The 15,572-nt window shown below is 45.8% G+C and overlaps 1 protein-coding gene across 6 annotated transcripts in view; it reads left to right on the forward strand.

The window, feature by feature from the left end:
- SMOX (spermine oxidase) overlaps positions 1-15,572 on the forward strand; it is a 125,716-nt gene that overhangs the window by 51,368 nt on the left and 58,776 nt on the right. For 2 of the 6 annotated variants that reach the window (XM_074196074.1, XM_074196091.1), the window contains exon 1: positions 612-699. The exons of 3 other annotated variants lie outside the window; for them this stretch is intronic. The gene's annotated coding sequence lies outside the window, so the exon portion shown is untranslated. Of the gene's footprint in view, positions 1-611; positions 700-9,037; positions 10,005-15,572 lie in introns of those variants that run through there. One more of the 6 variants, XM_074196083.1, reaches the window with a different exon arrangement.

The following is a 15,572-nucleotide window of genomic DNA, read 5'->3' on the forward strand; positions in this document are numbered from 1 at the left end:
AGGGGAGGGAAACTTCGACAGTTAGGCAAAGCTTAGATGCTAAGGGACAAAATTCCCTCAAAAGCCGAGGATTTTCCCACAGAAGAACCTGCTTTGTGTTCTCGTAGTCTAATTCCTTCACTTGGCAAAAGGGGAAACTGAGACTCAGAGGACAGACGACTGTGTGTGACAGAAGTTTCAAAGCTACAGGCATCACGGGGGCTGGGTTTGGGGTTAGCCGAGGGGGGTGGCATGAAGGAGGGGGTCGAGTCGGGGCAGGCGGTCCTGGGGCTTTGCGCCCCCTCCATCCCCCACCCCACGGCGGGCCAGCTGACTGGCTGCGGACAAGCGCCCCAGGGCGGAGGAGGGCGGAGCGCGGAGCCGGGGGGGGGGCAGCCTCCCGGGAGGCGGGGCGACCGGCCAGGGGAGAGGAGGGGGCCCGAGACGGGGTAAAGCAAGGCGGAGCCCCGAGCATAAACAGGCCGCGGTGGCCGGGCCGGCCCCTACAGTCCCGGCGGCGGCGGCTGCAGGAGGAGGAGGAGGAGGAGGAGGAGGGGGAGGAGGGGGAGGAGGAGGAGGAGGAGGAGGAGGAGGAGGAGGAGGAGGAGGAGGCGGAGGAGGAGGAGGAGGAGGAGAGAGAAGAAGGAGGCGGCGGCTGCCGGGCAGGAGGCTGGAGCTCCGCACAGCCGCGATTCACTTCCCCGGGCTCGGCAGGGAAAGGTACCGCGGCTCCTCCCCATCGCCCCTTCCCACCCCGGCTCCGCCAGGATCCCCCAGCGCAGTGTCCGCGCGGGGGGTGCGATGTCGTGTGTGCGTGTATGGGGGGAACCCCAGGGGGACAGAAGGAGCAAAGTCAGTCCCTTCCCCGGGGCGCCCTCCGACAAGCGTTCCGAGAGTGACAGGAGTCCGAGTGCCTCGATGTCCCCGCCTGTGGCTCTGAGGGGGTCGCAGTGATCACCACGGGGGGGGACGCCTGTGGGGGACTGGGGGTGTACACGCTGCTCTCGCGTGCATGTGTGTGTGTGTGTACACGTATGCGTGCGGTGCCCGAGGGGTGGGAGGAGGTATTGGTGTGCATGAGTATGTGTGTGTGTGTGTGTGTGTGTGTGCCCCCGCACCCTCACACTCGGGGGGCCCCGGCTCGGCGGCCGAGACAAAGCCTGCCCCCACTCCGGCCTCCCCCCCCCCCCCCACTGCCGGGAGCTGGCTGCTCCTAAAGGGGTCCGAGCTCCGAACCTTGGGCCTGAGGAGGAGGGGGAGAGGGCTGGGCTGGGGGGACGTGGGGGCCACTTGTTTCTGCTTATGTGCTCTAGGTGTGTTGGTGTCTTTGTGTGGTAGGTAGGCCCTTTGTGTGGTTGGTGAGGCTGTGTGTGTGTGTGTGTGACCCTGTCACTGGAGGGCACCCGAGGCAACCCCGGGCAGGGGCGGATTTCCCGGTTTCCCAGCTTTCCTTCTCTGCTTTGAAAGCACAACCTGTCTCACTCACACACCCACACGGGGCTCCCCCTTTACTCAGGCGGCCGGGAAGAGACTCTGAGTCAGGGAGCAAACCAAACAGACATTGAGATGTGTGTGTTAGCGTGTGTGTGTGTGTGTGTGTGTGTGTGTATGTGTGTGTATGTGTGTGTGAGACAGAGACAGGGAGAAATAGAGAGAAATGGATGATATGTGTGGACGTGGCTGAGTGACAAGAGATAGATGGTGTGTATGTGAGAGACAGAGAGAGGTACAGAGAGACAGAGAACTGGAGTGTATATGTGAGAGAGTCAGAGATTATATGTGCCAGAGACATAAAGAGAGACAGAGATGATGTATCCGTGTGAGAGGGATATAGAAGTTGTGAGTCACTGTACTAAGTTTTGAAGAATGGGTCCTTAAAGGCCAAAAAATCGTGTGTGTGTATGTGTGTGTGTGTGTGTGTGTGGTATAAATGTGACAGACAGGGAGAGATAGAGAGATGGATGGTGTGAGAATGAGACAGTGAGCTGGTATGGACAGAGAGAGAAATCACTGTGCCAGGTTTTGAAGAATGTGTCCCAAAGGCTAAGAAGAACTCTCCGGGTTGTATGCATGTGTGTAAGTTGCATGTTGGATGGGGTGGATATGTATGTATGGTGCCTGTTGTTTGGATGTATGTATGGCATATGGGTGTGTATGGGGGTATGCTGATTCAAATTCTGGGTGTTTTAGGGTGGTGGGTGGAGCCTGGTGTCTTCCCAATCCCCCCCCCACTGGAATTGATGTAAAACTTGGGGGGTAAAGGATGCAGATAGGTTTCTGTACTGTGGCCTTGTGAAACACATAGGTAGAATCATCATAGATTTTGATGTAGCTGGAACAGACCCCAGAAGTCATTTAGAACAACCCCTTCATTTCACTTTTAGGGAAACTGAGGCTATTGAAATTTAGTCATTTGCCTAGGGTCATGTCGATGGGAAGTGGACCACTATTCCTTGTGTAGATGTGTTTGCATGTGTGTTTGTTTGCTATGGCCAGGATTGGAATCTACATGTGTTTCATTCACAGACTACATCACATGGTATACATATATATTTGTTAGGGTGTAGCCTTAGGTGAACTTGTTCAGACTTGTGTATGTGTTATTAGCAGCTGTTGGACAAGTCATGGCCTCCTAGGGTTGGAAAGGAGCTCAGAAGAAATTCTATTCCAACTTGCTATTTTTACAGTTGAGGAAACTGAGGCCTGATGAAGAAGTGATTCCATGAGGTTGAGCCTCCCCAGTCAGTGCTCTTTACTCCCAGGAGGTCACCTCATGGAGTAGTAGTAGTAGTAGTACATATGTGAGGGCAGCAGAACCAAAGCTTTGGCACATAGTAGGTGCTCATAAAATATTAAGTGACCTATTTCAAATTCCCATGCTTTGCTTTTTTTGTCATAACACACTAAGTGATGGATCCATAGGTTGAGGTTGTATATATGTATACATGCTAATCCATGTATGTTCTAGGCTGTGGATGTGTGTGGTCTGGTATATGTGAAGGGGATAAGTGAGTTTTGGTAAGTGGGCACCTGTTGGTGGCACAGAACATCTGTCCAGATACAGTGGCAAGAACCCCGAGTATGGAATCACAGCTGACTTAGACTTGAATCTTGTCTCTTCTATTGCCTAAACTGTGTGACCTTGGGCCGGTCACTTTGCTTCCCTGAGTCTGTTTTCTCCTCTCTAAAATGAAGGGGCTGGATGAGATTTTCTCCAAGATTTCCTCAGATTTTTCTCCAGGGTTTCTTCCAACTCTACAATTCTGTATGTGAGATCTATTCCTCTCCAACCCTTTCACTTATTTTCTAAGTCGTAGAGAAACTGCCATTGTTAGAGTCAAGAAACTGGATCTAGGGCTGTCCCTGACATATTACTGGCTGGTTAACCACAGGCAAGTCACTTAACCTCTCAGAGTCCCAAGGCAGCTCTGTAAAAGACTTAACACGTATTCATGAAGCACCTAACTCTATGACGGATGCTGTGTGAAGAACTAGGAATACAAAGAAAGGCAAAAGACAGATCCAACTGCTGACATGTAGCTATGGAGGGATTTTCCACAATGGACATTCCCCTTATGGAGGGAATTAGTGTCTGGAAGAGGTACAAGGTATTATTTCCCCACCCCTCACCCAACCCCCAAATAGTCCCTTCAAGGAGTTTATGGCTCTCCATGAAGGGGTCCTAGATGACACATGGAAGGGGCTCTAGTGACTATTATAGACTAAGAAATAGGAAACTGAGACCCAGGGAATTTAAATATCTTGACAAAAGTCATACATGTCATAATTATAAGGTCGGATTTGAACTTAAGTCCTTAGATTCTACAGACAGTCCTTTTCCCACTGTAGTTCACCATCTCCTTGTCCAATTTCAGAATTGTGGAATTTAAGAGTGGGAGAGGAGCACTGCTATTATCTAAGGTCATGTCAAAGGAATCCTTAGAATCTACTCAACAAATGGTCGCCCCCCGACTTTCTCAATGAGATCTAAAATCCCTTCTAAATGTAGGGCCAAGAGTCTATTTGTTTGGTATAAGATGTGTTTGGAGGGAAAGTTTCATCTTAGGAGTTCCACATCCCCTTCTCCCTGTGGGCCATGGTGGGCCACGGTGGTTGGAATTGGAGTTGACCTTTGGACAGAGCACAGCTCCCGCTGATATAGCCCTCAGAAAACAAAAGATACAAAGAAAAAGCCAGTTGGTTGAAGATTACTAGAAGGATCCTTCCATAAAGAGGTTGCTTCTCTACATCTAATTTTGTACTATCTAGTTCCCTTTTTTGGGTCCATCTTTAGCAAGTTGAGCTTTGTTTTATTTTATTTTATTTTGTTTTTTGTTTTTCCATTTTCTTAAAGGGGAAAGGGACTTATCAAATGTTGTGGAGAAGCTGAGTCATTTTAGGAGCATGGGTGGAGAATTGTAAACAGTGGAGTTGGGGCTCTCAGTGACCCAATGAAGGTTTGAGTGCCTTGCAGAAGGTTGGAAGAACACTGTGGGAGACTGTTGACCTAGGATTTCCTTCATTCTCTATAAATGAAAACCTGGTGGGGTCATGGGGGTCAATGGTCTTTAAAATTCTTCCACCCCAAACCAATGTGTACTTTTTGCAGAGTCTTTAGAAGAGGGACAAAGCTAAGGCTTTACTAATAATAATAACCATGCAACTTACATTTCTAACCACAATGCTTTCAAACTTCCAAAAGGCATTCCTTCCACCTCCTGGGCAGGAGACAAGGCAAATTAGTCTTCTCATTTTATGTAAGAGGAAACCAAGGCCCAGAGTGATTAAGAGGTTTGTTCATGACCATATAGCCAGCAGATGTCATAGTGTGAGACTTGGAGGGATAGGATCACAGACTAGAGAAAGGATTTTAGGAGCCATCCCATGAGGAAACTGAGATCTAGAGAGGTCAGAGGTCCTGGGTTGAAGCCATTTGTCCAAAGTTACATAGGTGGTAGGTAGAAGAGAGCTGAGATTTGAACTCCAGACCTTAGGACTCCAAATCCATTGCCCTTTCCATACCACCAGGTTGGCAGGGGAAAGGGATGGGATTTGCCTAAAGTGGTGGTAGGATAGGGTGGAATGGTCCTTCCCTAGAGCAACCACCTATGTTAGAGACCCCTGGCAGCCATTCCCCTCCTTAAGGGACGATACTCCAGTAAATGTATGATAAGTCTTTAGTTTCCCTGAAAAATGCCTACTGTGTGAGGTGCTGTCCAGGTGCTGATGGGAAAGAAAAAAGATAGTCTAGTTGGAGAAATAAGACATCACCTGTGAATAATGTTGTCTAACATTCAGCGGTCGGACAGCGTATCATGAAATGATAACTTGTGGGACTGGAATAAGGGCCAGCTAGTATCAGAGAAGGGAAAGAGATTTAGGGTAATCCCAGAATCTTTCTCGAAAGAAGGAGGGAGTCAGATAAAATCACAGATAGAACAGGAAGGGCCCCATAAAACAGCCCAATCAGATAGCAGATGGGGAGACTGAAGCACAGAGAAGTTGAGACTTGCTTAGCATCTGAGCCCAGTTCATCTGCTTACAAATACAACCCTCTTAGGATGGTATCCTTCTGCCTCCTGGGACCCTAGAGGATCACTGTGGAGGGAGGAAACTTTAATATACTATGGATTTGGAGCTGAAAAACTGTTTAGAAATCATCTCATTTTATGGATAAGAAGCCCAGATAGGAGAAGGCTGCTTACCTTAAGGGGAGTGGATGGCCAAGCCAATTCCTCTGAATCTGAATCTAGTGGATTTTTTTCCTCTCTCTAACTGTCTGCAAAGCCTTTGGAGGAAGATAGGACACACTGAAAAGAACATACTTGGAGTAGCAAGTTGGAAAAAGGAAGAGTAATTTGGCAAGACTGCAGGAGGAAGGATTTGTGGAAAGCAATGAATGACAGATCCAGATCATTGGTCATGTCTTTTTGGGAAAACAGGTCATTTTACAGCTGCTCTTCAAGGCCTCTATTATTTGGACTGAGGATGATAGAGGAGTAATATTGTGGATGAGGGCTTCTAAGCTTAAAAGAGAAAACCCAGGGTGCCTGGCCCCAGAGGGTGAAGACAATAGGAACTCCAGCTTTTTTTATGTTCCCAGTCGGACAAGTCTTTCCCCATAACAGTTTTACAACTTTATATTTTTTTATTTTTATTTTTTATGTTTTTTGCAAGGCAAATGGGGTTAAGTGGTTTGCCCAAGGCCACACAGCTAGGTCATTATTAAGTATCTGAGACCAGATTTGAACCCAGGTACTCCTGATTCCAGGGTTGGTGCTTTATCCACTGCGCCACCCACCTAGCCGCCCCAAAACAACTTTATATATATATATTTTTTAGGTTTTTTGCAAGCCCATGACAGTCTTACAAGAAAGATAGTATCTGGGTTATTAGAGCTCTGGACTTTTGAGTCCCAAATCCCCAGGTTCCAATCTCAGCCCAGACACCTATGTGTCCATGGGACAATCAAGGAATGGTTTAAAAAGCATTTCTTAAAGGCTCATTATCATTCAAAGTGTTTGAAAATAGGAAATTGGGACCATCTCAACTGTCTGATTTTGAGAAATAACATCCATTTAAACCCAGGAGGGTTTGGCTGTAGGGCAGCTGGTAAGGGCTGGGCATTTCTGCATCATGGCAAGGAGGTTGCCAGTGCCCAGGGTTCAGGAGGGTCCTTTAAGAGGGCCAGTAGTACAGCAGTCCACTGAAGGAAGTTATCTGGAATCTGGTTGCACTAGTTTGGGACTTCTCTGACTGACTTCTCCACCATGCTTCTGAATCAAGTATTTTTGGGGTACAGACTTTTCCCTTCAGACTATAAACTACTTGAAGGCAGTTCTCTCTCTCTCTCTCTCTCTCTCTCTCTCTCTCTCTCTCTCTCTCTCTCTCTCTCTCTCTCTCTCTCCTCTCTCTCCCCTGTCTGTCTCTTCTCTTTTTTCCTTTTCTGTCTCTTCTCTCTCTCCATGTTTGTCTCTCTACCTTTCCCTCTGTGTGTCTCTGTCTCCTCTGTTCCTCTCTCTCTCTCTCTCTCTCTCTCTCTGTGTGTGTCTCTGTCATTCTCTGTCTTTGTCTCATTCTGTCTCTTTGTGTCTGCATTGTACTCTATCTCTGTCTTTCTGTCTTTTCTCTCTCTCTCAGTCTCTCCTCTCTCCAAGTTTCTCTGTATGTTTCCTTTGTTTCTTTTTCTGTCTCTCTCTCTCTTTTTCTGTGTGTTTGTCTCTCTTTTTCTTTGTCTTTCTTTGTGTCGCCATGTCTTTCTCTTTCTATTTGTAGCTATGTCTCATTCTATCTCTTTCTGCCTCTCTCTCTGTATTGGTATCCCCAATGTTTACACGGTGCCTGGATCATATCTGATTAATAAATGTTTATTGACATTTTTTATTACAAAAAAGAAAAAGAATGTCTCCGATCACCCCAGAATGCTGTTCGATTGGAAAGAGCTAATATGGATCACAATTTTATAACCATATATAGAAGCTAATTATTTGTTTTTATTTTATTAATTACTGGCATTATTATAGGTAGTTAATGGGACATGCAGGAGGGCCTGGGCTTCTGACCTGTGTCAAATGAATGATCTTGGGCAAATCAGCTTACTGGGTTTGGTTTTTTTTGGTTAACATTTTTAAAGTTTTGAGTTTCCAAATTCTGTCCCTCCCTTTCCTCCTTCCTGCGATGGTAAGCAATCAGATACTGGCTTCAGTTAACCTTTAACCAGAAATTTGCCCAGGCAGATTTCCAAGCTGTTGAACAGGTGGAAATCTGTCTTGGTCGAGAGACTGCTCCCCAGGAGTTCTGTGAGGCAGTGACATCCCAAGGTCCAGAAAAATGCTTTTTGTCATATAGATCCCAGAGATAGTAAGGTGGATGATGACGATGATGACGACTGCTAGCATTTTGAGAGCATTTTAAGGTTTACAAAGCATTTACAGTTATTAACTCTTTTCACTCCAAGAGATAGGTGCTATTATTCTTCTCAGTTTACAGTTGGAGAAACTGAGGTGGACTGGAGCTAAATTATTTGTCTGGGGTCACACAACTAGTGAATGTCTGAGGTCAGATTTAAGTTCAGTTCTGTGACTTTGGGTTCAGCATTCTACTCAGTGAGTCCCTTAGCTGCTTCAAAATAGCATAGTCAGAATTTGAATACAGGACAGTAAGTCTTAGTTCTGACTTGAGCATCTGGCTTTCTCCCAGAGTAGGAGATCATTTGCAAAGTTTCATATCAGGGGGGTATCAGGCTTTCTCGCTCAAACTGTATCAATGGACTTGGCCTTTGGACTAACCATTGGCTTCTCTTAACTTTTCCTATGAAGTCCATCTTCCAAAGGAAAATAGCTAGGTGGCAGAGTAAGTACTGGGCCTTCAGTCAGAAAGAGCTGATTCTAATTCAGTCCCAAACACTTACTAGCTGTATGATCGTGGTCAGGTCATTTAATTTTTGATTGCCTCAGGTTCCTCATCTGTAAAATAGGAATAATAATAGCTCTTTCCATGGGTATTGTGAAGATCAAATGAGAATTTTTTTAAGCTCTTAGCACAGTGCCTCCCTCCCTCTTTCCTTCTCTTTTTCTTTTCCTCTTTCCTTCTTCTTTCCTTCCTCCTTTCTCTTTCTTTCTCTTTGACTCCTCTCTCTATGTCATTTTCTCTCTTTTTCTCTCTTTCTCTCTTTCATTTACTTCTCTCTCTCTCTCTCTCTCTCTCTCTCTCTCTCTCTCTCTCCTTTTTTTCCCAAATCAGGTCAATTCAATTCAGGAAGTATTTTTTATAAAATGCCTACTATGTTCCAGACACTGGAAAAGTGGGGATACAGTAACAACAAAGGAAACAATCCCTGCCCTCAGAGAAATGACTTTCTCCTGGGGTGAATCAATATGTCCAGAGTAAACTTGAAGGAAGGGATGGGGGTGGAAGGGTGGGGCAGGGAAAGCACCAACAGCTGGGGAGATCCGGAAGGCCTTGTTTGAGAGGGGGCTGTGGATTCCTGGAATAGGTCATCAGGTACTTTTCTCCATTACAGAAAAACCAGGGTGGGTGTAAGGGGAACTAGGTGGGGAGGGTGTAGCAGAGAGAGTGAGAAAGGGGACCGGAGAGAGACTAAGGCTGGTTCTGGCCAAGGCCCAGTTCCCTGGACTTAGGAATTGTCAGAATAATTCAGCTGCCTCGTGATTGACGGTGGTGTGACCTCGGGTAAGTCACTTCTTTTTCTCAGTGTGAAAAGCTTATGGTGTTTTCCACTTTGACAGGAGAGGGTCAGGGCAGCATGAAGACACACATTAAGGCAAGGAGGGAAAGGGAGCCGAAGAGGTAGAAATCATATTGTTATCGTTATTATTAAGCAGAATCATTCAGCCCTTATTATTAAGGGCCTACTGTATGTTAGTAGATCCAAAGACAAAGACAAAGGCAGCCCCTGCCTCGGAGGAGTTTCCATTCACTTGACATAGTGATTCATTTGGTCATTATTTGACCCATGGCTTAGGCAGAGTAAATATTATTTATATTTTGCAGATGAGAAAATACACCCTCAGAGTGTGAAGAGACTTGCCCATTTTCAGACAGCTGGTCATTGTTATCTGGGACACAGAGAATCAGCATTTAGAGCTGGAAGGCACCTCAGATCATCTAATTAACCTTCTGATTTTATAAATGAGACAAATGTAGGTGGAGAGAAATGAAGTGACTTGTCCAAGCAGAGCTGGGATGAGACCTGAAGTCTCTTCACCCCAAGTCTGGACTTTCTCAGGATGTGCCTGTACATCTTGGACGATAGACAGCATTCAGGGTGGAGAAAGACTTGCCTACAGAATATAAATTGGCTGCTGGCAGAGGAAAGTTGAAGAGAAGGCTGCCCTCTGGGTCTCTCCGGGTGGACCTCCACTTCTGTGGCCTTATTCCTGGAAGAAGAGAGCTGCAGAAGCCAAACTCCAAAGGAGATTCTCCTCATGGTCTGGTTTCCTGGAGATGAATCTGGAGGGCTGCTTCTGAGAAGGGCTGAGCACTCAGTGGGAGTCTTTGAGAAGGTCTGAGCACTCAGTGGGAGTCTTGGAGGTCTGAGCCCTTAGGGGGAGGCTTTGAAGAGGTCTGAGTATGCAGTGGGAGTGTTGAAGGTCTGAGCACACAGTGGGAGTCCTTGAGAAGGTCTGAGCACATAGTGGGAGTCCTTGAAAAGGTCTGAGCACTCAGTAGGAGTCTGTAAGAAGGTCTGAGTGGGAGTCTTTAAGGAGTTCTGAGGATGCAGTGGGAGTCTTTGAGGAGGTCTGAGCACACAGTGGGAGTTCTTGAGAAGGTCTGAGTACATAGTAGGAGTCTGAGAAGATCTGAACACACAGAGGGAGTCTTGGAGGTCTGAGAACACACTGGGAGTATTTGAGGAGGTCTGAGTACTTAATGGGAGTCTACCATGCCTGCTACTAAATTGGAGTCCTAAAGATGAAGAGGCCTCTTGGAAGCTCAAAACTGAAAAAGGTCAAATATTTTGGGGGGAATTATCTTTGGGTGTTTGCTTGGTTAGTCAAGAAGCATTTATTAAGTACCTACTCTTTGACAAGCCTTAGGGATCCAAGAGAGGTAGATGATGGTCCTCTCAAGCACCAAGAGATATTTTCTCTGGAGATGAGAAGTCCCTGGGTCCCTCCTCCTCACCCACCATGATACCCACCTTCAAATATTTCCTAGGAATTTCTATGGAAGAGGGATTAGCTTTGTTCAACTTGGCCCAATAGGGCAGAACTATCCACAGTGGGTGGAAATGACCCCCAGTTTTCTGTCCAAACAGAGGGAGCTGTTCCAGAGGGGAAAGGGCTGCCTTGGGGGAAGTGAGTGCCCTCCTACTGGAGGCCTCCCATTCCAGACTGGATGGTTGCCCTTTGTCAACTCTGGTCCAGAGGACCTTTTTGGGGGTTGCTGCCACCAACATTCCTTCCTATTGGGGGTTCTGGGAGTCTGGGACGGGCATGAAAGAGATCCTTGACTTTTTTTTTTTTAGGTTTTTGCAAGGCAGATGGGTTAAGTGGCTTGCCCAAGGCCCCATGGTTAGGTAATTATTAAGTGTCTGAGACCAGATTTGAACCCAGGTACTCCTGACTCCAGGCCCGGTGCTTTATCCACTGTGCCACCTAGCCGCCTGGATCCTTGGCTTCTTGACGTGTCCTTGGGAGCCAAGCAGCACCCATGTTAAAGATGAGGCCATGAAGATGTAGAGAAGTGAACTGACTTATCCAAGTACACATTGCAAGACAGGAAGAGAGGAGAGCCCCATCTGGAGGCTAAGTCATCTGGAGGCAGGAGGCTAGTCCCCAGTTCTAACCCCAGCTATGTCACCCTCCATAACAGGTAAAATGGGGGTAGTCATTGTTCATAGAGTGGTTGGGGAAAAGTGATTTGGAATACAGGTAGATACTTCCACTGGGGTTGGGAGTGTAGCACCCCCATGATCTGGCAAATCCACAAGATATTTTGGTCCTCTCTTAATATCAGAGAAGTTCAATTTTTTCTTTTTCTTTTATGGGATGTTTTTAGACCTTACTGCAAAATTAGATTAAGTATTTGGTCATCGATTCTCTGTCATCTATAGGTCTTTGTGTCTTGACTGCAGCTTCCATAAAACTTACCCCCCCAAATTTCCATAGAATTTCTTTTTTTAAAATTTTTTTTGTAAGGCAGTAGGGTTAAATGACTTGCCCAAGATCACCCAGTTAGGTAATTATTAAGTGTCTGAGGTCAAATCTGAACTCAGGTCCTCCTGACTCCAGGGCTGGTGCTCTATCCATTGCACCACCTAGCTGCCCCTATATATTCTTATGCTGACTCACAATCTATATTGAAACTATGATAAGGAAAGTCTAGATGTAGAAGGCATTTCATATAGCCTTGTCAATTATTGTGGGAGATCAGGACATGAAAGGATCTCAGAAATCATCAGTCAGTTAATAGTACAAAGACATTTATTGTGTGACCCTGGGCAAGTCACTTAACCTCAATTTGCAAAAAGGATTATTAAAGGTGCCAAGCCCTGAAAACACACACACACACACACACACACACACACACACACAGACATAAGAAAGTGCCAAGGAATTCACAGTCCAACTAAATTGAACCCCTTCATTTTATAATTAAGGAAATTGAAGCCAAGACAAATGACTTGGCCAAGGTCATACTGCTAGGAAGAGGCAGTTCTGACTTCCAACTTCCCATTACATCATTACTTTCTGGTTCTTAGACTGTGATCTTTCCTTTTTTTCCTCAGATGCCACTGACCTACTCCCCTCTTTGTTTTTTTTTCCACTGAGGACATCCCAGAGGGCAGGCAGTTTAACCTATGACAGGGCCAGATAGCAAGCTGAATTTCCTATCTACCAGATGCCAGCCTCTATTAACCAAAGGAAGAGCTTTTCCCTAGTGGTTTGTAGTAGAAGAGATAGGCAAAGGCTGTATGTGAGAGGATAGCGCTAACAGCCATGAATCATCACCCAGAAATTAAATGCTGATTTGTTTGCTATTTTGGTTAAGAAGAACTGGGGGGATTAGATGGCAGAGTGGATAGAGCACCAGGTCTGGATTCAGGGCAAACTGAGTTCAAATCTGCCTTCAGAAACTTACTAGCTGTGCGACCCTGGGCAAGGCACATAACCCCACTTACCTCCAAAAACCCTCAAAAACTCAAGGGTCTCCAATATGACCTCCTCAGTTTAGGGAGACTTCCTGGAAGAGATGAGACTGAAATGAAAATAATATTAGCTCCTAGTTAGTGCTCTTCCCTTACAGCAGAAAGGTGGTGTACTACTGGGGCAGAGTACTGTATATGATGTCAGATAAGATTTCTGAATCTATTTATTCTTAATTGTTTTTCTTTGATGCTAGGAGAAATCACTGGGGAGGGGTCCTCTCCCTGCAAAGAATGGAAGTAGGTGGGAAATGACTTTGATATGAAGACAAAAGGCATCAATAAACTACATAAAGATCAATGAAACATTTATTCAGCACTCTTAAGGTCTGCAATGTGCTTTGGAATGGACAGGAGAGAGTCAGAGTGAAGAGATATAAAGGGGTTGATTCTGGGGTTGGAGTTGGGAAGGCCTAGGTTCAGATTTTCCCTCTGATGTTGCTTGCCAAGTGACCACAGATTTAGATTCAGAAACCCTCATTTTATTGATGAGGAAACTGAGACCAATGGGAGTGAAAGCTCTTGCCTAGCGTCACGGTGAGTGTGTGACAATTGAGGTCTTCCCAACTTTAAGTCTGGTGTTCTCTGTATAGCATGCCGCCTTGGTTTTCTCATCTGTAAAATGGGAATCTTATTTCTTTTAGTGTTCCCTTGAAAGGGCTAATAAGGCTTAAATGAAATATGGAAAATGAGGTGCTTTGCAAACTTTAGGGCAAATATATGTGTATGTGTGTGTATGGACATGTATGTATGTAAATGTATGCAAACATAGAAGCATGTGTCCTATCATGATTAAGAGGGAGCCATTCCTGAATGGGGCAGGGAGAAGACTATGATCAAAGATTGGGAGGCAGACATGACCACAACATGTTGGGGGAACAGAAGGACCAACTTGACCAGGGAAGAGAGTGTTCCCTGAGAAGGTTGGATTGTAAACTCTCTGAAGGACAGGACTATATTTTGGCTAAAATGTATGTCTCTCACACCATCTTTTTCTTTCTTTTTTTTGTTTTTGTTTTTGCAAGGCAATAGGGATAAGTGACTTGCCCAAGGTCACACAGCTAGGTAATTATTAAATGTCTGAGGCTGGATTTGAACTCAGGGTTGGTGCTCTATCCACTGTGCCACTTAGCTGCCCCCCTCACCATCTTAAAGGCAGTGAAGTGGATAAAGCACTGGGACTGGAGTCAGGAAAACCTGAGTTCACATCTAGTCTCAGGTACTTATAAGTTGTGTGACCTTGAGCAAGTCACTTAACTAGTTTGCTTTAGTCTTTTCATCAGTGAAATGATAATGGGTTCCTAGGAGAATGAAATGAGGCAATATTTGGAAAGTTCTTTGAGGATTTGAAGATGCTAGGTAAGTGCTAGCTAGTGTTATCTTGGAATAGTGTCCTTTGAGCAGTAGGCTCTTCATTAGCATGTTTTTCTTTTTAGCTTTTTTTTTTTTTGTTTTTGCAAGGCAATGGGGTTAAGCGACTTGCCCAAGGCCGCACAGCTAGGTAATTATTAAGTATCTGAATCTGGTTTTGAACCCAGGTCCTCCTGACTCCAGGGCCCATGCTTTATCCACTGCACCACCCAACCGTCCCTTCATTAGCATTTTATTTTCTGAATTAGGTAGAAAGATCACTGGTTCTAGGATTAGAGGTGTTGGGTTCAAATCTCACCTTTCTATCAGGGAAAGTTCACAAAGGACCAGAAGTAGGTGACGACTCTGGGGCTGGCTGCTCCCACGGTCTCCAGTTTCTGACCTCTGTTCCCCTTCTGCGGCCCAGTTGTTCCCTCTCAGAATTATAAATTTGGCCCGAGATGGGGGAAGTTATTGAGACTGTGGTTTGCTTCTGCAACGGGGAGGCAGGGGGATGGAGATGACTTTAGCAGGTCCTTTGAGCGACAAGATTTGAAGAGGCTTCCATGAGACAAGGTTGGGCATGACCTGTTTCCCCAAGAGGGAAACAGGGTCACTTGAGATCACAACTGTCTCTGGGGCAGGGCTTGTTATCTTAGTCACCCAGAAGTCTTTGGGGCTTCCATGAGCATAATCTCTGGCCAGCAGGCTGTTGGGAGGGGATGGAGAACAACAAGAGTCTGTGGTCAGAGAAGGTCACGGGCATGTGCAGATGACTGCCAGCTGCTTGCTGGGGACCAGCCTCCCAGAGCCTGGTACTAATCCCACCTTTGGAGGGGAAGTTCAACTATTTCCAAATAGACAGAAATGTTCATCTGTAGCAGGGCAATTGGCAGAGGGAAGGGAAACCCTGGCCCATGATCATTCCAAAACCTTTGGAAATATTCTCAGATTTTTTCTTCTCCGTTGAATCTTCCTTGGCTTGTTCATTGTTTGAGGGGATAAGACATTGCTTAGCTTCCTACTACTATCAGTCCTTCAATCCTTAAGCATTTACTGAACATCTATTTTACACTGTGCAGACACTGTATTAAGCCCTGGAGAGACAAATAAAAAACAAGGAGAATTCTTGCCCTCAAGAAGCTTACATTCCCATAAGGCGATGATAATTAAGATAATGAAGCATTGACCTTGTAAGGCAGGGCCAATGGAAGATACTGCCCAAATTCTGGACAGATGTATCAAATGGGCAGAAACTGAAACAAAAAGTGGAAGCTTTATGGACTAGCACTGGTTGAAGGAAGGTTTGGACTCAGATATTGACTTTCTAAGAAACCAGCTGCCTGACCCTGGAACTCTGGGACTCTAGAACCTTCCTTGACCACCGGGGGCTGGTCCTGGAGGCCCTAAGGACTCTTCCAGCTCTATCTACATCTCTGGTCCCATGACTTCCCTTTAGCCACTGCACCAGTAAAACTCAGAGGCAGGAGCCCAACTTGGACTTTTCTGACTCCAACTCCTGGCCTATGTCATAGGTGCTTCATACATGTTTCTGGTACTGAATTTAATCTAG

The sequence above is a fragment of the Macrotis lagotis genome, chromosome 1, assembly GCF_037893015.1.
Source record: "Macrotis lagotis isolate mMagLag1 chromosome 1, bilby.v1.9.chrom.fasta, whole genome shotgun sequence".
In the NCBI taxonomy this organism is placed as follows: domain Eukaryota; kingdom Metazoa; phylum Chordata; class Mammalia; order Peramelemorphia; family Peramelidae; genus Macrotis; species Macrotis lagotis.